The sequence below is a fragment of the Schistocerca gregaria genome, chromosome 6, assembly GCF_023897955.1.
Source record: "Schistocerca gregaria isolate iqSchGreg1 chromosome 6, iqSchGreg1.2, whole genome shotgun sequence".
Classification (NCBI taxonomy): domain Eukaryota; kingdom Metazoa; phylum Arthropoda; class Insecta; order Orthoptera; family Acrididae; genus Schistocerca; species Schistocerca gregaria.
Genome location: NC_064925.1, coordinates 246,227,305 through 246,250,780, shown reverse-complemented (window position 1 = coordinate 246,250,780; position 23,476 = coordinate 246,227,305). Strand labels below are relative to the sequence as shown.

Below are 23,476 nucleotides of genomic sequence, written 5' to 3'. Positions count from 1 at the left end.
GATAGTGGCGACATGCGGGTGCGACGTATACTAACGGACCGCGGCCGATTTAAAGGCTACCACCTAGCAAGTGTGGTGTCTGGCGGTGACATCACAATTTCTGTGACACTCTCTCCCATATTTCGCGATAATACAAAACGTGCTGCCTTTCTTTAAACTTTTTCGATGTACTGCGTCAGCCCTATCTGGTAAGGACCCCACACCGCGCAGCAGTATTCTAAAAGAGGACGGACAAGCCTAGGTAGGCAGTCTCCTTACTAAATCTGTTACACTTTCTAAGTGTCCTGCCAATAAAACGCAGTCTCTGGTTAGACTTCCACACAACATTTTCTATGTGTTCCTTCCAATTTAAGTTGTTCGTAATTGTAATATCTAGGTATTTAGTTGAACTTACGCGTTTTGGATTACAGTGATTTATCGTGTAACCGAAGTTTAATGAGTTCCTTTCAGCACTCATGTGGATGACCTCACACTTTTCTTTATTCAGGGTCAACTGCCACTTTTCGCGCCATCCAGATATGTTTTCTAAATCGTTTTGCAATTTTGTTTTGATCTTCTGATGACTTTATTAGTCGCTAAACGACAGCGTCATCTGCAAAAAACCGAAGGCGGCTGCTCAGATTGTCTCCCAAATCGTTTATATAGATAAGGAACAGCAAAGGGTCTATAACACTTCATTGGAGAACGCCAGAAATCACTTCTGTTTTACTCGATGACTTTCCGTCAGTTACTACGAACTGTGACCTCTCTGACAGGAAATCACCAATCCAGTCACATAACTGAGACGATATTCTATAAGCACGCAGTTTCACTACGAGCCGCTTGTGTGGTACAGTGTCTAAAGCCTTCCGGAAATCCAGAAATACGGAAACGGTCTGAAATCTCTTGTCAATCGCACTCAACACTTCGTGTGAATAAAGAGCTAATTGTGTTTCACAGGAACGATGTTTTCTAGACCCATGTTGACTGTGTGTCAATAGACCGTTCTCTCCGAGGTAATTCATTATGTTCGTACACAATATATGTTCTAAAATCCTGCTGCATATCGACGTTAACGATATAGGCCTGTAATTTAGTGGATTACTCATGCTACCTTTCTTGAATATTGGTGTGACCTGTGCAACTTTCCAGTCTTTGGTTACGGTTCTTTCGTCGAGCGAACGGTTGTATATGATTGTTAAGTATGGAGCTATTGCATACAGTCTGGACTAGAAGACTTGCTTTTGTTAAGTGATTTAAGTTGCTTCACTACTCCGAGGATATTTACTTCTGAGTAGCTCATGTTGGCCCCTGTCCTTGATTCGAATTCTGGAATATTTACTTCGTCTCCTTTTGTGAAGGCATTTCGGAAGACTGTGTTTAGTAACTCTGCTTTGGCAGCACTGTCTTCGATAGTATCTCCATTGCTATCCCGCAGAGAAGGCATTGATTGTTTTTTGCCGCTAACATACTTCACATGTGACCAGAATCTCTTTGGATTTCTACCAGGTTTCGAGACAAAGTTTCGTTGTGGAACCTGTAATAGGCATCTTGCATTGAAGTCCGCACTAAATTTCGAGCTTCTGTAAAAGATCGCCAGTCTTGGGATCTTGCGTCTGTTTAAATATGGCATGTTTGTTTCGTTGTTTCTGCAAGAGTGCTCGAACCCGCTTTGTGTACCAAGAAGGATTTAACTCCGTCGTTTGTTAATTTATTTGGTATAAATCTCTCAATTGCTGCCGATACTATGTCTTTGAATTTTCTTCAGTGATGAGTCCTGCTTCGAAATGAAATCCGATGGCCCGCCGCGGTGGTCTAGCGGTTCTAGGCGCTCAGTCCAGAACTGCGCGACTGCTACGGTCGCAGGTTCGAATCCTGCCTCGGGCATGGATGTGTGTGATGTCCTTAGGTTAGTTAGGTTTAAGTAGTTCTAAATTATAGACGACTGATGACCACAGATGTTAAGTCCCATAGTGCTCAGAGCCATTTGAACCATTTTTGAAATCCGATGACCCGTCAAGGTGTGCCTAGAGACTCCCTGCACAGCAGTGCATACAACCTGACTGTCGCCCGCCATTCTGCCCAAAAACCAGGAGCGATGATCTTTTCATAAAAGGACCCCTTTAGTTGTCTTCCGCGCCACCCTCACAGCACAGCGGTACTTCGTTGGTATTCTATGCTCTATTTTGTTGCCCTTAATGGCAAACCATCCTGGCCTTACATTTCAGGGAGATAACACCCGCCCACACGCGGCGGAGTTCCTACTGCTTGTCTTCGAGCTTGCCAAACCTTATCTTGCCCAGCAACGTTGTCGTATCTCTCCTGAATTGAGAACGCATGGAACGTTATGGGCAGGGCCCTCCATTCGTCTCAGGATTTTAAAGGTCTAACGCGCCAGTTGACAGAATTTGGCGCCATATCCCGCAGAGGGCATCCAAGAACCCTATCAATCCTGCTAAGCCGAATAACTGTTTGCGTAACGGACAGAAACGGACCAGCGCGCTATTGAATTTCTCGACTTGTGAAGCTGGTTCCCTTGAATAAATCATTTAATTTTTCTGAAATTGCGATCGTTGGTTAATCTGTACATATACATCACATCCACCGATTTCCGTTCCCTTCTCATGATTCCTTCGTGGTGCATCTTTTGGTGTATATTGATGCTGTTAATAGTTGCCTGAAGAAAACGTTTGAGTCTTCGAGAGCATGGTGTCTTGAAGAATCCATGCCCAGAAACATCATTCACCGTCGTCACAGGGCGTCGAACCCATACAGGATTATTTATTCATAAGTGGACATCCAGAAGACAACTGCATGAAAGCTGCAAGACATTCAGAAGTTTTCTTTGTTTTACGGACTCGTTTTTTCCGCTGTCGCTTTTATACAAGTACACCGCATTTTATGACTGTAATAAGACTTATTAAGACCAAACGCGATTCGCTTTTTTATGTTCTATAGATTCACTGCCAGCTTCCATTTTGTTTCGGTATTGCGGGATGCTTTCGTCTTTTGTTTTGATCTGGTGGTAACAAGAGCGTCTGCTATTGCTCTCTCTTTTTCTTTCTGTGTGTGTGTGTGTGTGTGTGTGTGTGTGTGTGTGTGTGTGTGTGTGTACATTTGCGTGTGAGAAAAGACAAAGCGAATGCCTAAAATTTTGAATTTTTTATCTCCTTCCATAATTGAAAATAGCCGTGGACATAAGTAGTTCCAAAGATAGAAATCAGTTCATATGCAAAATTTTGAGTATTTTCAAACCTGGCAAGGAAATATTTATAAAATTCAGGTTCGCCAACTTCACTCAATTTGGTCTTCAAATCTGAATCATATTGGATGTCATCTACGTCTGTTTCCATTTGAGTAGATACCGATTGTATGTATAAATGCAAGAGAACAAAGGAAATTTGTTTTTCAGTAACTTACAATCTGCAAAAGATTGATTCAAACTGTTTTCTAAGGCTGAAGATTTTTTTCTGCACACTGCATGTGTGATTTTGTCCCATCTGAAGTAGGCTTGTTCATGTTGCATGCTGGGAAGTTTTATTTTTCAATCGCTTTCCCATAAAACTAGCTTAAATTTCAATGCCTTAGCTTTTGGTCTGCTACCAAAATATTCGTTGCTAGTCGGTTTTGTACATCTCCATGTAAGGTAACAAAATGTCTGCATGTCGTTATACTGGCTGGGCTGGACGCACAAATAAGCTATGGTATAAGCGCTCTAGAAACAGACGGTTCATCCGTTCGGTAATGTCGCTTCAAATTAGATCACACTTGGAGGTAGGCAACCCAGTAAACAGAGTTCCAAAGCAAAGCTGGCAGCTGTCGTTGTGCCTTCCCAGGCAGCACCAGCAGCAATTTCAAAGAATAACACAATTGCGCACTTCTGCACGTATTAACATTTCCTGCACCATAAACGGTACCCATGTTGGGCCCCTATAAAGTGAGTGAAAACTTGTACAGTTGCTCTGTCTTCTGATGTGTGTCCTACTTCTGTACATCTTTTAGTAGTCATACAGCATGCAATCATCATCTAAAATACGAGAGGTACTTAAGAATAAACTTGTAATGGTAAAAGCGCACAGCTAGACCACCGTTGTGACGGGAAAGTTGAGTTCGTACACTGACGGATAGCAAGTGGAACTCCTCACAATGGACATGAAAACTTCTCCACGTGCTACAACACTACAGAGACCGCCAAGCACACTAGAGTCAGAGGCGTCAGCGTTACAACCCATGCTTGCTGCCGAATGGGTGGGCTGATAGCAGGAGATCTGTAGCGTCGATGGACTGCGTTCCCGGTCATGGATTCCTGTCATCGGTTTGTTCGTGATACGCTTCACAAACCCTCCAAGTCTGTTAGTGGTCTTCGGTTTCTCCCTGCGTACATCGGGTGTACAATAATTAATAGTAGAAATTCACTCTGGTGCAAAGTATACGATAGCAGAAACAAAAACGGAACGTTTACAGGATGATTTCGTACCCCACCCAAGGGATGTCGAAAGGGTTGCCTAACCGTCAGGCGCTAGAACAGCCGCCAGGGCGGTTTGGTGACGAAATTTCGGAAGATATATTTCTAACGTGCTCAACAAAGTTGTGTAGGTGGCACCGAGAGTGTTGCCGAATTGAGGGCATATTACTTGTTACCTCTGCATTCCCGCGTGGTTACACCACTGGATGGCGGGAAACAGGAGGATTGAAAAGGCATAAATGTCCTTTGCTGCTTCAGCCACGTTCATATTTATTAGAATTACATTAATACCTTCAGCTGCTAACGGGCGTTGATATATATCAACGGGGACAGGTGAAAATGTGTGCCCCGACCGGGACTCGAACCCGGGATCTCCTGCTTACATGGCAGACGCTCTATCCATCTGAGCCACCGAGGGCACAGAGGATAGAGAGACTGCAGGGACTATCTCGCGCACTCCTCCAGCGAGACCTACAATCTCACCTACATTCGTAGCGTCCCACCCCAACACACTCATTACTCGTGGGCATTCTTACCAAGTCCCGCAAGAGTTCGGGGAATATGTGTGCATCCGCACAGAAGAAGAAGGTCGTGGCCGGTGTTACCAGAACTATACAGTTATATATCCATATAAGTATATACGTTCAGATTTCGTCGAATGGTTTTCAACGGTCGCTAGTGGTTCCAATCTGCAAACGAGGACAAAAGCTGCTGTCGCACTGCAGTCCAAAGGAATGCAATCACGTTCGTCGGGGATTTAGCCGCAAAATTTCCTTAGAGAAGAGTTGAAACGTTCGAGGGCATCAGCAGTGTCAAAAGTTGGCTAAAAGATCTCGCTATTGCTCATCACACTGCTAACGGTTGTTTTCGATCACGAAATGTATGGTTCAAATGGCTCTGAGCACTATGGGACTTAACATCTTATGTCATAAATCCCCTAGAACTTAGAACTACTTAAACCTAACTAACCTAAGGACATCACACAACACCCAGCCATCACGAGGCAGAGAAAATCCCTGACCCCGCCGGGAATCGAACCCCGGGAAATGTGTGATAATCAACGCCCCAAGGAAAGCGGTGCTCTCAATGGCGACCTCCGTGCCACCTCCTGAGGACTTCACGTGTCGATTCTTAGCGGCAGTGTGTCTCAAATGTTTTCCTGTGTCACCCATAAGAAAATCCCGTGATTTTAACTCTAGGTGTCGCGGTACTGACCTCTTCTCAGAGACGTAGAAAGAAGGGCTTAAATGTGGGTAAGAGCGCTGTGACGAACTATCCATCGTGTGACACGTCTGGAGAACTGTGCTGAACTTCGGTGCAAATGTTACATCGTTAACCAACATGACATGCCACATGAACTTGTTAGCTCTAGCCTTTCCTTGTCGCACGTGCCGACGCTTTGCTGTTTGAAGTGTCGCCGAGCCCGAGCGTGACATCGCAGGGCGGCACGCTTTTAAAATCATTGCAGTGGAAAGTCGTATCTTTGAACCAGATTTCAAATTTATGCGTCGCAATAGGAGGCAATCACGGTGCTACGAAAAAGCGACCACTTACTTCTGTTGTACAGTGGTGGCGCCAGGTGAACAGATAAATTTACAAGGTACCGTGGCAATGTGGTATGGCGTACATAGGTCAAACCACACGCACCGTGAAAGAACGCTGCACTGAACATCAACGTTACACTCGCCTTTTGCAGCCAAGCAAGTCCGCTATTGCTGAACATTGTATTTCTACTGGACATTCAATGGAGTATGAGAAAACAATGATTTTGTCCACTGCAACGTCTTTCTGGGACTCCATTATTAAAGAATCCGTAGAAATACGTGTTGTGGATGGCAGGAGAGCCAACACCGTGTTACTAGAGGAGGCCGAAAGACACGCGTTTTAGCTCACGCAGGCTGGCGTTGGTCTGGAACAGGACAAGGAAATTAGAATTTAGAAAAAAACGGACGTAGCTGGTGGAATACTTAACTTTAATCCATTAATGACCAACGTCGGTCTGGACGGTACATAGTTCACCATATCAATAGTAACTGATAATGGCGCCTTGCTAGGTCGTAGCAAATAACGTAGCTGAAGGCTATGATAACTATCGTCTCGGCAAAGGAGAGCGTAGAAGTCAGTGAACCATCGCTAGCAAAGTCGGCTGTACAACTGGGGCGAGTTTTTTTTAATTGTGTGTCTACTATGTTACTTGTCTGATTCCTGTGTATTTTATTGGCGTTGCCAACCCCTTTGTTTTATGTTATAAGTTTCCACAATTTTCCGCCGTCTTAAAAGTTAAGTCACCGTTTTATCGGCTGCTTTTATTGTTTCTTTTCTTCTTACGTTTTTAAAAAGTCTGTAGGCTGTAGAGCAGCATACTAAGCTGCTGCCAGCCCGCCCTCTTCAGGGCGAATCGAAATTCAATAAAGGAAAAAAAAAAAACGTTTTCGCCAATCTGCGACGGCTCACCAGAATACGACTGGCAGGTGCCCAGTTGAAATATCGCGCGAAGTATTGAACGACGACCGGCTGCAAGCCCGAAATTTGTTTGAATAGTCAATTCGCCGGGAAAATTATAAAATTCAAGTCAGATAAATTAGCATCGAACGTCTTCAGTCCGAGCTTGTTCTCCGTGACGTCGTCGTCGGCTGGTCGTTAAACCCTTATTCTCCTTTCCGGATTTGAGTGCCTTATGTCGGTCAGCACTGCAGTGGATCCCCGGCAGCAGGTGGCGGCCAGTACGGGTGGTTATGGTTACGGCTCGCTGCGGCCAGCCAGTGGGCAGGGCTGGCTGTCGCGCCCCCGCGCCGCCTCTCCCCCTCGCACACACCTCCTCATTTCCATTCCACCGGCGGCTCGTATTTCAGACACTCAACTGTTGGCCGGCCCACGCCCCGCGGTCACGACGGGCGATAACTCTCGCCGCCGCGCCGTAGACAATGTAGCTGCGCCTAAAACGCCTAATAACTCCGCAGCCGGCCTCGCGGCCGTTCATTTTGGGTGGTTTTGGGACGATCGTGCCATCTGTTAGCCGACGGGGGAACCCACGCCGCCAGCTGCGTTCCGACGTTCCTGCAAGGTCGCACAGACGGCACTTCATCTCCGCCGTACAAAAGGTATCCCAAAAATTCGCCAAATAATAGCCACCAGATCGCATAGCTAATAGTGACGCTAGAAAAAAAAGTTTGCAACTTTGACAAGTCCCATTTTTTTCGGTTACATTATACAGTGTGTTTCGAATAAGCTGAGCATCTCCAGTACTTAAATGTTTTCGAAAATCATGCTCTGACACAATGGCCATATGACAAACAACTCACACTGTGGACCAAGGCCCGACCATACGATTAGGTTCCCAGCTATGTTAGTGGCACGAAGCCTTTTTAAGTAAGATAACTTAGTACGTTGTCTTCGACGGCGAGTGTTCATCGGAGACAACGCAATCGTCAGGAGTGTCCCGGGGAAGTGTGATAGGATCTCATTTATTCTTTACACTTCACTTACATCAGTGACCTACCGGACAGTATAAGCAGCAATCTACGGCGCTGCTGCTGCTGCTGTGGTTCACGGGAAGGTATCGTCGTTGGTGACTGTAGAACTACACAAGACGACTTAGGCAAGATTATTAGTCGTTTTCATTAAAGACAGTTTGTTCTAAATGTAGAAAAATGTAAGTTAATGTGGATGTTTAGAAAGAACAATCCTGTAACTTTCGATTACAGCATTACTAGCGTGCAGCGTGGTACAGTCACATCGGTTAAATATTTAGGTGTAAGAACTTTCAGCATTGCAGCGAGTCAGCAATCGTAAGTATTGAAATAATTATGAAAAATCCGCCTCGACTGCACAAACTACCTCGTGTTTACCTAGGTTTCAGCGTGGGTAACCACGCCTTCTTCAGGACAATTATAAAATAGCTTGCCTAAATAGGCATAGGCAACGGGTAAAATCAACACCTACAGCGGAAAGACGCCATAATTTTTTTTACAAATACACGGTACACATGTACCAAGTCAATAAATATAACTTATCTCAACCCTGTGTGTGCTGCCCTGCTCCAGAAAACGTACGATGGTCACCGGCTCTCCACCGCTGAGACCTAGGTAAACACCAGGTAGTTTGTGCAATCGAGGCAGATTTTTCATTCTTTATTAGGTGTAACATTGCAAAGCGATATGAAATGGAGTGAACACGTCAGATTGATAGCAGGAAAGGCGAATGCTCGACTCGTTTTATTGGGAGAACTTTGGGAAAGTGGAGCTCATCCATAAAGGAGACTGCATGGAGAACGCTACCGCGACCCATTCTTGAGTATTGTTCGAGTGTTTGGGATCCGCACCAGCTAGGATTAAAGGAAGACATCGTAGCAATTCTGAGGCGTACTGCTAGACGTGTTACCAGTAGGTTCAATCAGCATGCAAGTATTTCGGAGTTGCTTCGTGAACTCAAATGGGAATTCCTGAAAGGAAGAAGGCTCGCTTTTCGCAAAGCGCTGTTGTGGAAATGTAGAGAACCAATGTCCACTGCAGAACGATTCTACTGCTGCCAACTTATATTTCGCGTAATGACCGCGAAGATAAGACGAGACTGATTCAGGCTCGTACAGAGACTTTTAGACAGTCTTTTCTTTCCTAGCTGTATTTTCAAGTGGAACCGGGAAGGGAATGACCAGCAGTGGCGCGTGGTATCCTCCGCCATTCACTGCACGGTGATGGGGAAGTTTGGCCACCGAGTTGCAAGCGTTTCCAGTTGACGCCGTATTAGGCGACTTGCGTGGCGATGGCGATGGAATGATGATGAGGTCAACACAACACCCAGTTCCCGAATGGAGAAACTCTCCGACCGGCTGGCCATGGAAACCGGGCTCACTGCATGGCAGAGTCGCTGACCAGTCATCTAAGAGGTGGGGGGGGGGGGGGGGGGGGGACGACGACGACGACGACACGTATAACAGTTACCTAGGTACATATACATATGATCATGACTGGAATTTGTCCTGCAACTAATATCGTATTTTTATCCCTAAAGATATGCGTTGTCTGAACGAAACCAATAGTACGGCCATTTTTACATTCAGGTCTATGTACGAGTCGATTGATTCCACTTATAACTCATTGACGTTGAAGTAATGGTGTATTATTAAATTACTGTGTTTGTGAGGTACACAATTTTACATTCTGTACATTTAAAACAAGTTGTCAATCCTTATACCATTTGAAATCTTATCAATATCTGACTGGATATCTGTGCAGCTTATTTCACATAGTGCTTCATTACAGATAACTACATCATTCGTTAGAAGTCTGAGGTTGATATTAGTGTCATCTACCACGTCATTAATATAGAATACGAACAACGTGCCTTCAACATACTTCCCTTGAACACGCCTGAAGTTACTTCATCTTCTGACGGAGTTGATATTCCTCTTATAACCTTATAACAGGGATACATTGCGAAAAACAGTGCAGATAAAAATGTTTTAACACCTGCTGTTTCCCATGCTACGCGTTATATGCGCACTATACAGTGCGGCATACTTGGAAGACCGATAAACCTCCTTCTTTATGTTACGATATTGGGTATTATGACGTGCTTCTACCACCGGATTTCGCCCCCTCTGCCTGTCGTCTCCAGTTGTCCGGCGTCTTCTGCCACACATGACGTTCTGTACAATACAAAAATAGCGGCTCAAGTCGAAGGCCGCCTTCTGCCAAGGCTGCCTTGTCTGCTGTATTTTTAATCGAGGCAGACCAAGTAATTTCATCTTTTATTGATTGATTAATTATTTCGTAAAATTGCAAGGCGCGGGACAGATTTGTTGCCTTGTTCCTGCGGTAACCTACTTCCTTTTTCTTGCGCTCTCATTACCAGGGACATACCTCTGGCGCCGCGGCCATCATTCTCTAGTACTGCAGCCGTTCGCAGTTCTCCACAGGCTCAGTGTTTTATTCTGTTACTTCTTCACGCTAAGCACGTGTGCTGCATCTTCATTGGGATCCTTGTCTTGCGATTCCTCCCATTTCCGAGGGACGTCCTGCAAGGTACGAGGATGATTCGACTGAAAAATTTGAAACTAATTAAGAGGTTGAAACCAGTTAACTGGAAACTGTGTGAGTCCGTGTCTGTGTGTGTGTTTAGGTGACAAAACCTCTCGCTAGCAATGTAAAAGCAAGTACTTTTAATGTCTGGGAAAGATCATTGTTCGTACACCGCGATCGCAGTGTAGATACTTTTATTGACGCAAGATGACCCGCGTCAACAGCCTCATGCTGCCATTGTCTGCTTATGGAACTAGTCAAAGCATAAAAGACACTCCCCACGTATACATGTCTTGATAAAAATCGAGTTGATAAAACGCACAGAGTTGATAAAATGCGCACAGTTGAGAAAATACGCTGGATCTTTATCAAGACATGCGGAATGCCTTTTACGCTTTGACTAGTTCTATAAGTTCAGATGATGGCAGCACAAGACTGGTGAAACTGGTCATCTTGGAAGAATAAAAGCGTGTACACTGCGATCGCGCCGTACGAAGGGTGTTCATTACCAACCATACCGGCCGCCCAACAGCGCAGCACGTGTAATTTTAAATTCCGATTTCAGTGTCTGATCTAAACTCGCCTTTGCTACCCTACTTTTAATTCATCTGAAACGCATTTGACGGTCTGTAAATGAAATTGAAAATATAGAATGGTTATCAATAACACTCACAAAGGCTTTGTAATGAAACAATCACACACAGTGGCTAACTGTTGCGTACTGAAAATGTGCCCTTTTATAAAACGCATCCACTGAATTTATATGAAATTTTGTACATGAAAACTGTTTTTAATTTGGTCTCAAAAGGTTCATTTAGGTCCTACAACACACTGTTGCTTCATAGCAGATAACTTGACACTGCTCAGACCCACTTCAAGAATGATGAGCTGAAATAAATCCCCGCGTGCCTTTTTATCTTATTTTTCAGGCTGGATTTTATTTTTTTAACTTCTGTTCCTTTCCTGAAAATATGGTTCACCCGCATGAACCATGTACCTTGCCGCCGGTGGGGAGGCTTGCGTGCCTCAGCGATACAAATTGCCGTACCGTAGGTGCAACCACAACGGAGGGGTATCTGTTGAGAGGCCAGACAAACGTGTGGTTCCTGAAGAGGGGCAGCAGCCTTTTCAGTAGTTGCAGGGGCAACAGTCTGGATGATTGACAGATCTGGGCTTGTAACACTAACCAAAACAGCCTTGCTGTGCTGGTACTGCGAACGGCTGAAAGCAAGGAGAAACTACGGCCGTAATTTTTCCCGAGGGCATCCAGCTTTACTGTATGGTTAAATGATGGCGTCCTCTTGGGTAAAATATTCCGTAGGTAAAATAGTCCCCCATTCGGATATCCGGGCGGGGACTACTCAGGAGGCCGTTGTTATCAGGAGAAAGAAAACTGGCGTTCTACGGATCGGAGGGTGGAATGTCAGATCCCTCAAACGGGCAGGTGGGTTAGAAAATTTAAAAAGGGAAATGGATAGGTTAAAGTTAGATATAGTGGGAATTAGTGAAGTTCGGTGGCAGGAGGAACAAGACTTTTGGTCAGGTGAATACAGGGTTATAAATACAAAGCAAATAGGGGTACTGCAGGAGTAGGTTTAATAATGAATAAAAATATAGGAGTGCGGGTAAGCTACTACAAACAGCATAATGAACGCATTATTGTGGCCAAGATAGACACGAAGCCCACGCCTACCACAGTAGTACAAGTTTATATGCCAACTAGCTCTGCAGATGACGAAGAAATTGAAGAAAAGTATGATGAAATAAAACAAATTATTCAGATAGTGAAGGGAGACGAAAATATAACAGTCATGGGTGACTGGGATTCGGTATTGGAAAAGGGAGAGAAGGAAACGTAGTAGGTGAATATGGATTTGTGGGAAGAAATGAAAGAGGAACCCGCCTGGTAGAATTTTGCACAGGTAAAATAAATGCATAAATAAATAAATAAATAAATAAATAAAATAATCAAGGCTAATACTTGGTTCAATAATCATAAAAGGAGGTTGTATACATGAAAGAATCCTGGAGATACTAGAAGATATCAGATAGATTATATAATGGTAAGACAGAGATTTAGGAACCAGGTTTTAAATTGTAAGACATTTCCAGGGGCATATGTGGACTATTGGCTATGAACTGTAGATTAAAACTGAAGAAACTGCAAAAAGGTGGGAATTCAAGGAGATGGGACCTGAATAAACTGAAAGAACCAGAGGTTGTACAGAGTTTCAAGGAGAGCATAAGGGAACAATTGACAGCAATGGGGCGAAAAAATACAGTACAAGAAGAATGGGTAGCTTTGAGGGATGAAGTAGTGAAGACAGCAGAGGATCAAGTAGGTAAAAAGACGAGGGCTAATAGAAATCCTTGGGTAGCAGAAGAGATAATGAATTTAATTGATGAAAGGAGAAAATACAAAAATGCAGTAAATGAAGCAGGCAAATAAGAATACAAACGTCTCAAAAATGAGATCGACAGGAAGAGCAAAATGGCTAAGCAGGGATGGCTAGAGGATAAATGTAAGGATGTAGAGGCTAATCTCACAAGGGGTAAGATAGATGCTGCCTACAGGAAAATTAAAGACACCTTTGGAGAAAAGAGAACCACATGTATGAATATCAAGAGCTCAGATGGAAACCCAGTTCAAAGTAAAAAAGGGAAAGCAGAAAGGTGGAAGGAGTATATAGAGGGTCTATACAAGGGCGATGTTCTTGAGGACAATATTATGGAACCGGAAGAGGATGTAGATGAAGATGAAATGGGAGATATGATACTGACTGAAGAGTTTGACAGAGCACTGAAAGACCTAAGTCGAAACAAGGCCCCGGGAGTAGACAGCATTCCATTATAACTACTGACAGCCTTGGGAGAGCCAGTCCTGACAAAACTCTATCATCTGGTGAGCAAGATGTATGAGACAGGCGAAATACCCTCAGACTTCAACAAGAGTATAATAATCCCAGTCCCAAAAAATCAGGTGTTAACAGATGTGAAAATTACCGAACTATCAGTTTAATAAGCCACGATTGCAAAATACTAACACGAATTCTTTACAGACGAATGGAAAAACTGGTAGAAGCCCACCTCGGGGAAAATCAGTTTGGATTCCGTAGAAATGTTGCAACACGTGAGGCAATACTGACCCTACGACTTATCTTAGAAATTAGATTAAGGAAAGGCAAACTTATGTTTCTAGCATTTGTAAACTTAGAGAAAGCTTTTGACAATGTTGACTCGAATACTCTCTTACAAATTGTAAAGGGAGCGAAAGGCCATTTACAAATTGTACAGAAAGCAGATGGCAGTTATAAGAGTCGAGGGGCATGAAAGGGAAGCAGTGGTTGGGAAGGGAGTGAGACAAGGTTGTAGCCTCTCCCCGATGTTATTCAATCTGTATATCAAGCAGGCAGTAAAGGCAACAAAAGAAAATTCGGAGTAGGTTTTAAAATCCATGGAGAAGAAATAAAAACTTTGAGGTTCGCCGATGACAATGTAATTCTGTCAGAGACAGCAAAGGACTTGGAAGAGCAATAAAACGGAATGGACAGTGTCTTGAAAGGAGAATAGAAGATGAAGATCAACAAAAGGATAATGGAATGTAGTCGAATTAAGTCGGGTGATGCTGAGGGAATTAGATTAGGAAATGAGACACTTAAAGTAGTAAAGGGGGTTTGCTATTTGGGAAGCAAAATAACTGATGATGGTCGGAGTAGAGAGGATATAAAATGTAGACTGGCAATGGCAAGGAAAGCGTTTCTGAAGAAGAGAAAGTTGTTAACATCGAGTATAGATTTAAATGTCAGGATGTCGTTTCTGAAAGTATTTGTATAGAGTGTAGCCATGTATGGAAGTGAAATATGGACGATAAATAGTTTGGACAAGAAGAGAATAGAAGCTTTGGAAATGTGGTGCTACAGAAGAATGCTGAAGATTAGATGGGTAGATCACATAACCAATGAGGAGGTATTGAATAGGACTGGGGAGAAGAGAAATTTGTGGCACAACTTGACTAGAAGAAGGGATCGGTTGGTAGGACATGTTCTGAGGCATCAAGGGATCACCAATTTAGTATTGGAGGGTAAAAATCGTAGAGGGAGACCAATAGATGAATACACTAAGCAGATTCAGAAGGATGTAGCTTGCAGTAGTTATTCGGAGATGAAGAGGTTTGCACTGGATAGATTAGCATGGAGAGCTGTATCAGACCAGTCTCAGGACTGAAGACCACAACGACAACAACAACAACATGGTTCACTGACCACGCAATAGTAAAAAATGTGACAGTACAGGATTTGCCAATTCTATTTCTTCATCTAATAATGGGGATAAGCTTCGAGAAATATCTGTAAATGAATAGGGAAGTACTCTGCAGTTATATTTAATCCTTTTAATGACACCAAAATAACTGGATCGAACATGAACGATAACCTTTTATATCATTATCATTAATCGCGAAATTTTCTTTTACGCACAAATATTTAGAGTATGTAAAATTACCGTTTACTTTCTTTATGAAATACTTTTAACTGGCAATGGTGGGCGTAAACTCATTAGAATACTGAACACTTGACTGATGATTCATCCTGGGTACTAAAACGTAGATACTGTTAGACACAGTGAAATTTTCGCACTACAATACTTCGCAATTAGCGCTGCAGCAAATGAATATTGACGCTTGTTACCTTCTGCCAAACCAATTGTCTCTCTATAAAATCATGTCAAAATCATTTTCTATATTCAATCATATCAGAGAGCATCGCAAATTTCCTTTCTCTGCGGCACTTACGCCATGACGCAATCTCTCTCTCGCTCTCTGACCGACAACTGTTGCTGACTCTTCCGATCGCCCCTCCGCTAAATAATACAACCTCTGGTAGCCAAAGAGTGTGTCATTCATGTGTTCAGGCACGCAAAGATGCTCGTAGTGGCTAACGTTCCAAACGCCTGTGATTTCTCTTGATTTTTATATTCAAAGATACGCCAAGTGTTAAACATACCAGACAAACTACGTTTCATCATGTTATTGGTATTTTTTTTCAATTATTTCTCCTAATTTAAATACCTTTCAACCTTATTTATTATTTATTTATTATTACTCAAAGCTGTAATAAGAAAAATTAGAGGGCATCAGTTTTCCAAGTAGTCCTAATGACCGAGCGAGGTGGCGCAGTGGTTAGCACACTGGACTCGCATTCGGGAGGACGACGGTTCAATTCCGTCTCCAGCCATCCTGATTTAAGTTTTCCGTGATTTCCCTAAATCGTTTTAGGCAAATGCAGGGATGGTTCCTTTGAAAGGGCACGGCCGATTTCCTTCCAAATCCTTCCCTAACCCGAGCTTGCGCTCCGTCTCTAATGACCTCGTTGTTGACGGGACGTTAAACAAAACAAAAAATTGTTCAAATGGCTCTGAGCACTATGGGACTTAACATCTGTGGTCATCAGTCGCCTAGAACTTAGAACTACTTAAACCTAACTAACCTAAGGACATCACACACATCCATGCCCGAGGCAGGATTCGAACCTGTGACCGTAGCAGTCGCGCAGTTCCGGACTGAGCGCCTAGAACCGCGAGACCACCGCGGCCGGCGGACGTTAAACACAAACCACCACCACCACCAGTCCTAATGACGCTTCGGAATTGCATGGATACTTCGCACCGTGAGAAGAATTCTTTTGGTTGTGAATACAGCCACGCGTGCACGGTTGTTTTGACCTCTTCGTCGCTTCTGAAACGCTTGCCAGCCAACGCTTCTTTGAGCCCCCTGACACATGAAAGTTGTTCTGGACAAGGTTTTGCGAGTAGTGCGTTAGAGACATTCAAATTCGATATCCTTTAATGTTCCTACGGTTGATCAGGCAGTATGAAGACGAGCATTGTCGTATTGCAACAAAACACCTGCAATCAGAGGGTAATAGGCAGTCGGCTCACTTCTCCAAGTGCTTGAATTCTTCTAATTTTACGTTCGTGGTCCTCATGCTAGCTGCAGTGTGTAGGAGTAATCAAATATAACCGTCTGCTGTAAACAAGACGTTTCTCCTAACATCTGCCATTGCAGATGTTCGTCTGTGCACTGAATCGTATGTTAAGCGCAAGAGTGTTACGGAGACGGTTACAAAGTACCGTTGGAGACTCTTCAAGAGAAGCGTTTTCACGTAGCAACTTACTGTTAAAATTCCGATCGTTTAAGTTCCAACAAGAGCTGAGCAACACTTGATATACTCCTACATGTATTTCTTCTTCTCGTGGTATTACAGTGTTTCGTATATTTTCGCCACTTCGACAGGATTACCCCATTCTGATCCCTGCACTGCGGTTCTTCGGCATCTTCTAACTGTAGGAGTTTTTATATCCTTCTCCGCATTGTCTACCCACCTCTTTTGTTTTCTTCCAGATAAAGTCTGTTCATTTTTTTGTCTTTGTTCCAGCGCCCCTCCCTAAGAACATGTACGAACTAGGCTATTCTCATACTTTTTACTGTTCTCCCAACGTCAGCTCTTTGTTTAAGGCCGTCCAATTCAGCATTCACTCTAAATCTTCATGCATCATTCTTACCCCGAACCTCTCCACAGATCTCGCGCAGCGCACTGCTGCCAAATATTCTGAACAGCTGCTCTTGTATACTCGGTAGTGTCTACTTTCCATATTCGTAAATTGCGACTCAACTAGTCACGACGTTGTACACGTATAGTTTAATCAGTCTGTTTAATATCCTGGAAGCATCGATCACTGCTTAAGATGTAGGATTCTGCTTCAGTTCGCTTGGCGTGTATCCTCAATATAAGGGGCTGGATATTATAGGTTGTGTAGATGTTCAACGTCCGTCTCCGAAGCTGAGTGGTAACCATCATGCTAACTCAGCATGTTCGATCATAAAAATGAAAAAAATGAAAAAAAATAATAATAAAGTGGATCATCGATGAACAAGCATCATGGGACGTCCGCCTCGAACAAATACACGACCAATAATGGACAAAATGAGCTTTTTTTTAAAAAAAGTGTTCAGAGCGGCTGACTGTGATGCGAGGGTTCCCGGTTTCAATTCCCGGTATGGCCAGATTAATTTTGCGTGGCGAGAGGACTGGAACGGGCGCATTTTGCTTCATGAGGCCAACTGAGGAGCTGCTCGACCGAGTAGTAGCTGTTCTATAGTCAAGAAACCGGACAGCAACCGAGAGAGCGGTGTATTGACCACATGCCCCTCCATAATGCATCCATTGATGCAGTTGGTAGAAGATGACACGGGAATAAGTAGAGCGCGATTGGCTTTGTGAAAGAGAACTTTTGCTTACGTTTACCTACATGTTCAAAACTGTAGCCTACTGCTGGTAATAGATTCAGTTTGTCATTTCATCGTCTTTCCTGGTAAACTTCATGTATTTTGTCTTTTTTTACGTCCACATGCCTGCAGGACAATAGTTTCCGCCTGCACAGTTATTAAATGTATTTAAATACGGTAGTGGTTTCGGCCTGTTGGGCCATTTTCAAGTGACAGCTTACTACGAAGTGTATCAATGCACCGTTTCTTTTAAGAGGACCCTCCTCGTGTCAGATATGTTTACATATTCCGTGAATATACATAGAAGCGCCAAAGAATCTGATGTAGGGATACGTATTCAAATATAGGGATATGTAAACAGGCATAATACGGCGCTGCGGTCGGCAACACCTCTAAAAGATAGAAAGTGTCTGGCGCTATTGTTAGATCGGCTACTGCTGCTACAATGGCAGGTTACCAAGATTTAAGTGAGTTTGAAAGTGGTGTAATAGTCGGCGCACGAGCGATGGGACACAGCATGTCCGAAGTGGCAATGAAGTGGGGATTTTCCCGTACGACCATTTCACGAGTGCACCATGAATATCCGGAATCCCGTATCCGCTAAAATATCAAATCTCCGACATCGCTGCGGCCAGAAAAAGACCTGTAAGTACGGGACCAACGACGACTGAAGAGAATCGTTGAACGTGACAGAAGTACAACCCTTCCGCAAATTGCCGCAGAAATCAATATTGGGCCATCAACAAGTGTCACCGTGCGAACCATTCAACGAAATATCATCGATATGGGCTGTCGGAGCCGAAAGCCCACTCGCGTGCCCTCGATGACTAAACGACACAAAACTTCACGCCTCGCCTGGGCCCGTCAACACTAGCATTGGATTGTTGATGACTGGAAACATGTTGCCTGGTCGGACGAGTCTCCTTTCAGATTGTATCGAGCGGATTGACGTGTACGGGTATCGAGACAACTTCAAGACTCCAGGGGATCTGCATTTCAGCAGGGGACTGTTCAACCTGGTGGAGGCTCTGTAATGGTGTGGGGCGCGTGCAGTTGGAGTGACAGGGGGCCCCTGACACGTCTAGATACGAACCTGATAGGTGACAGGTACTTAAGCATCCTGTCTGATCACCTCCATCCATTAGTGTCCATTGAGCATTCCGACGGACTTGGGCAATTACAGGAGGACAATGCAACACTCCACACTTCCAGAACTGCTACAGAGTGGCTCCAAGAACACTTTTTTTTAGTTTAAATACTTCCGCTAGCCACCCCAGACGTGAACATTATTGAGCTTGTCTGGGATCCCTTACAACGCGCTGTTCAGAAGAGATCTCCGCCCCCCCCCCCCCTCCCCCGCCCTCCTCGTAGTCTTACGGATTTATGGACAGACCTGCAGGATTGATGGGGTCAGTTCCCTGCAGCACTACTTCAGACATTAGTCGTGTCCATACCACGTCGTGTTTAGGCACTTCTGCGTGCTCTCTGGGGCCCTACACGATATTAGGCAGGTGCACTAGTTTCTTTGGCTCTTCAGTAATACGACAGGAGTTTTGGAATTTATACAAAAGAACGTAGCAGTACATTCGAAAATAACTATTACAAAAAGAGCTGATGGAAGCAAAGTATTGTTACTGCATTAAAATATTTTATTTATTTCTACAACTCTGTTTTCGCTATTTTCCAATAGATACAGTAGCATTAAGTGGTGTTGCGGGTAGTTAGTCCTAAGCGTCATGAAATAAGCTTACGCACTTTTAAACATAATGCCACGAAAGTATTAGCTTATTGCTGATTGCACCACGAAGTTATTCTCAATTGAATATGTCAACTTACTAGCCCAGTTGTCGTCACTTGCGGGAAGTTATAATTTTTTGCATTAATATGAAGAAATCTGCGGCCGAGGCTTATAAAATGCTGGTGAGGCACCTATTGATGAAAGAACGTGTAGAGAATGGTTTCAACGCTTCAAGATCCGTGATTTTGACATGAAAGGCCGGCAAGGCAATGGAAGAGGGAGGGTTGTCAAAGTTACTGAAACTGACTAAAACGATCACAGGGATCGTTGTTGAAAGCAGTTGATGCAACTGTGCCGAGTACTGAATGACAAGCGAACCCATTATAGCGGTAGGCTTGAAACGGTGGAGCATGACAATGCTCGACTTCATTTCTCAAAACCCGTGGAAAAATACTTAGAAACGTTAAAATGGGAAGTCCTAGCCCACCCGCCGTACTCTCCAACATTGCTTCCTCTGACTAGCACCTTTCTCTATCAGTAGCACACGTCCTAGCCGACCATCACTTACGGCCATATGAACAGGTGGAAAATTGGATCGATTTATGGATCCCCACAAAAGACGCCCAGTTCCTCCGCCGCGAGATTCGTAAGATGTCCGATAGATGGGACAAAAGTAGTGGCCAGCGATGGACAATACTTTGAATCGTAAATCTTATTGTAGCTTTGTCTCAATAAAGCCTCGAACCTTAAGGAAAAATCGACGGAAGCAAAGTTTTAGACCTAATACACTCTTTGTTAATTAAACAACTGATTATTATTACACTGAACATGTAAAATATTTTATTGATTTTATTATTATTATTATTAAAATCGTACGTATCAGTGGCACATAAAAAATTACAGTGACGGTAGGTTATGCAGGGTGTCACAGAATGGTCACCATTCAGGGATCTGCGTCTACATCTACGTAAATACTCCCCAATCCAACGCACGACTACTGGTCATTTCCTCTATGTTACACTCGCAAACGGAGCGAGGGAAAAACACTGTTTGTATGTTGCCGTATGAGCCCTAATTTCTTGTACCTTGTCTTGGTGGTCCTTAGGCGAAATCTATATTGGAGACAGTACAATCGTTCTGCGGTCAGCTTCAACCGCCGGTTCCCTAAATTTTCTCAGTAATGTTCCTCGAAAAGAATGTCACCTTCCCTCCAGTGATTCGCATTTGAGTTCCCGAACCATGCCCATAATACTTGCGTGTTGTTCGAACCCACCAGTAACAAATCTAGGAGCCCGCCTCTGAATTGCTGAGATGTTTTCCTTTAATCCTACCTGATACGGATCCCAAACACTCGAGCAATACTCAAGAATAGGTCGCACTAGCGTCCTATATGCGGTTTCCTTTGCAGATGAACCACACTTTAGTAAAATTCTCCCTAGAAACCGTAGTCAACCACTCACCTTCTCTAACACAATCCTCACATGCTCGTTCCATTTCATATCGCTTTGCAACGTTGTACCCAGATATTTAAACGACGGGACTGTACCATGTGGGACACTACTAATGCTGTATCGGAACATCACAGGTTTGTTTTTTCTCCTCATCCGCATTAACTTACATTTTAATACTTTTCGAGCTAGCTACCATTCATTACAGCGATTAGAAATTTTGTCTAAGTCATCTTGTGTCCTTCTAGAGTCACTCAACTACGACACCTTCCCATGCACTACAGCATCAGCAACAAAAAACGGCAGATTCCTGCCTGCCATATAATTTATATAGAGAGAGAATGATGGCGGTCCTATCACATGTCCCTGGGGCACTCCAGACGATACCCTTATCGCTGATGACCACTTGCTGTCGTGTTCTATAACTTAAGAAGTCTTCCAGTCACTATCCAAATGACAGTCCTATCCAAATGACAGGAACGATCATTCGAAGCAAATAAGATTAGAAGACATGGACTCTAAAATGCACAGCTTAACAGCTGTGAGCACTTCGTCTTCCCTATTGTGAAACATTCCTCTGTGGACCGATTCCATAGGCTCGTACCTTCTTTAAGAGCCTGCAGTGGGGCACCGCGTCTAACGATTTCCGGAAATTTAGAAATATGGAATCTGCATGTTGCCCGTCATCCACAGTTTGCAGTATATCATGTGAGAAAAGGGCAAGCTGAGTTTCGCACGGGCGATGCTTTCTAAAACCAAGCTGATTTGTCGACGTAAGCTACTCTTTCTCAAGAAAATGTTCGAACTGAGAATATGTTCGAGGATTCCGCAGCAAACCGATGTTAGGGATGCTGGACTTAAATTTTGTGGGTCCGTTCTTTTGCGCTTCTTATACGCGGGAGTCACATGCGCTTTTCTCCAGTCACTTGGGGCTTTGCGATAGGCGAGAGATTCGCGATAAATGCAAGCTAGGGAGCCAGGGTGTCGTGATTACTCCCTGAAAACCCGAATTGGGATTCCATCTGGACCTGGTGACTTGTTTTCAACTCTTTTGAGTTGTTTGTCTACTCCAGGGATGCTTATTACAATGTCGTCCACAAGGGAGCCTGTTCGACGGTCAAATTATGGTATGTTTGTAGGTTCTCCTTCGTGAACGGTGTTTTGAAAGTGAAATTTTAAATCTCAGTTTTAGTTTTGGTCTCTTTAACTGCTACACCAGACTGGCAAACAACTGACTCGATGGAAGCCATAGACCCACTTAGCAATTTTACATAGTACCAGAATTTTCGTGGGTTGTCTATCAGATATTTTACTAAGGTATGGCGGTGGTAGGTGTTGTATGTTTCGAACAGAGAGCTTTTAACAGGATCTCTACTAACTTGTGCATATCGTCCTATCCAAATGACAGGAACGATCATTCGAAGCAAATAAGATTAGAAGACATGGACTCTAAAATGCACAGCTTAACAGCTATGAGCACTTCATCTTCCCCATTGTGAAACATACCTCTTCTGCTGAAGAAGTGCTCATAGCTCTTAAGGTATGTAGTTTAGAGTCCGTGTTTACAAGACTTTTTTTTTGCTTCGAGTCCCGTTCTTCCTTTAACATCCTATGTCTGGGGTGGAAGGGGGCGGGGGAGTGAGACAAAGACGTTAATCGACTGTGACCCCCCCCCCCACGCAATGGGGCCCTGTATCGGCCCCTGGTTTGGATTAGCATAATAGTGGTAGTAGAAGCTGTGTGAAATGCATCTCGCATTTCAAATCCGCACCAGTTTCGAGCCACAGTAAAACTTCGCCAATCTTGAAGATTTTGCGCTCGTCTAAATTATACGTGTCTTTTTCGGTGCTCCTGCAGCAGCTTTCTGTCGTGGGGAATCAGTTCCGTCTGTTATTAATTTATTTGGTATGAATCTCTCGAGTGCTGTTGACACTATTTCTTTGAACTTAAGCCACATATGGTCTTCACTTACATAGTTGGGAAGGATTGGAGACTGTCCCTTAGAAAGACTTCAACCGAATTTTTAGTTGCTGTTAAAAAAATATATATTTCGCTTTTAGTTTTGGTGAATTTCTTTGTTACGGAATTGAGCCTCGCTACGACTGTGTGTTCACTAATCCCTGTATCCGTCGTGATGCTCAGGATTATTTGTGGCTAAGAGGTCAAGTGTGTTTTCGTAACCATTTACAATTTGAATGGACTCGTGAACTAACTGTTCAAAATAATTTATAAAAAGCATTTAGAACAATTATGGAAGTTGTTTTCTATGTACAGTATGGTCTGAAAATGTATTTTTGTCAACATACGGAAGGTAGATTGAAGTCACTGCCAACTGTAATTATATGAGTAGGGTAGGTACTTGCGATGAGATTCGAGTTTTGTTTGAAATGTTCGGCAACTGTTTCATCTGAGAGCAGGGTTGGTAAAAGGAACCAGTTATTGATTTATTCTGGTTGTCGAATATAAACTCTGTCCATACTAAGTCACAGGAACTACCTGCATCAGTGTCGCTTGTGAGCTGGAACACACATTACATTATTTTTC

The 23,476-nt window shown here is 43.6% G+C and overlaps 1 protein-coding gene and 1 non-coding gene across 6 annotated transcripts in view; one reads left to right on the top strand and one right to left on the bottom strand.

The window, feature by feature from the left end:
- Positions 1–23,476, top strand: part of LOC126278363 (uncharacterized) — an 830,119-nt gene that overhangs the window by 584,942 nt on the left and 221,701 nt on the right. The window lies entirely within an intron of this gene.
- Positions 4,789–4,863, bottom strand: Trnat-ugu (transfer RNA threonine (anticodon UGU)). Its single transcript has one exon. It is a non-coding gene; the product is annotated as a tRNA-Thr (tRNA).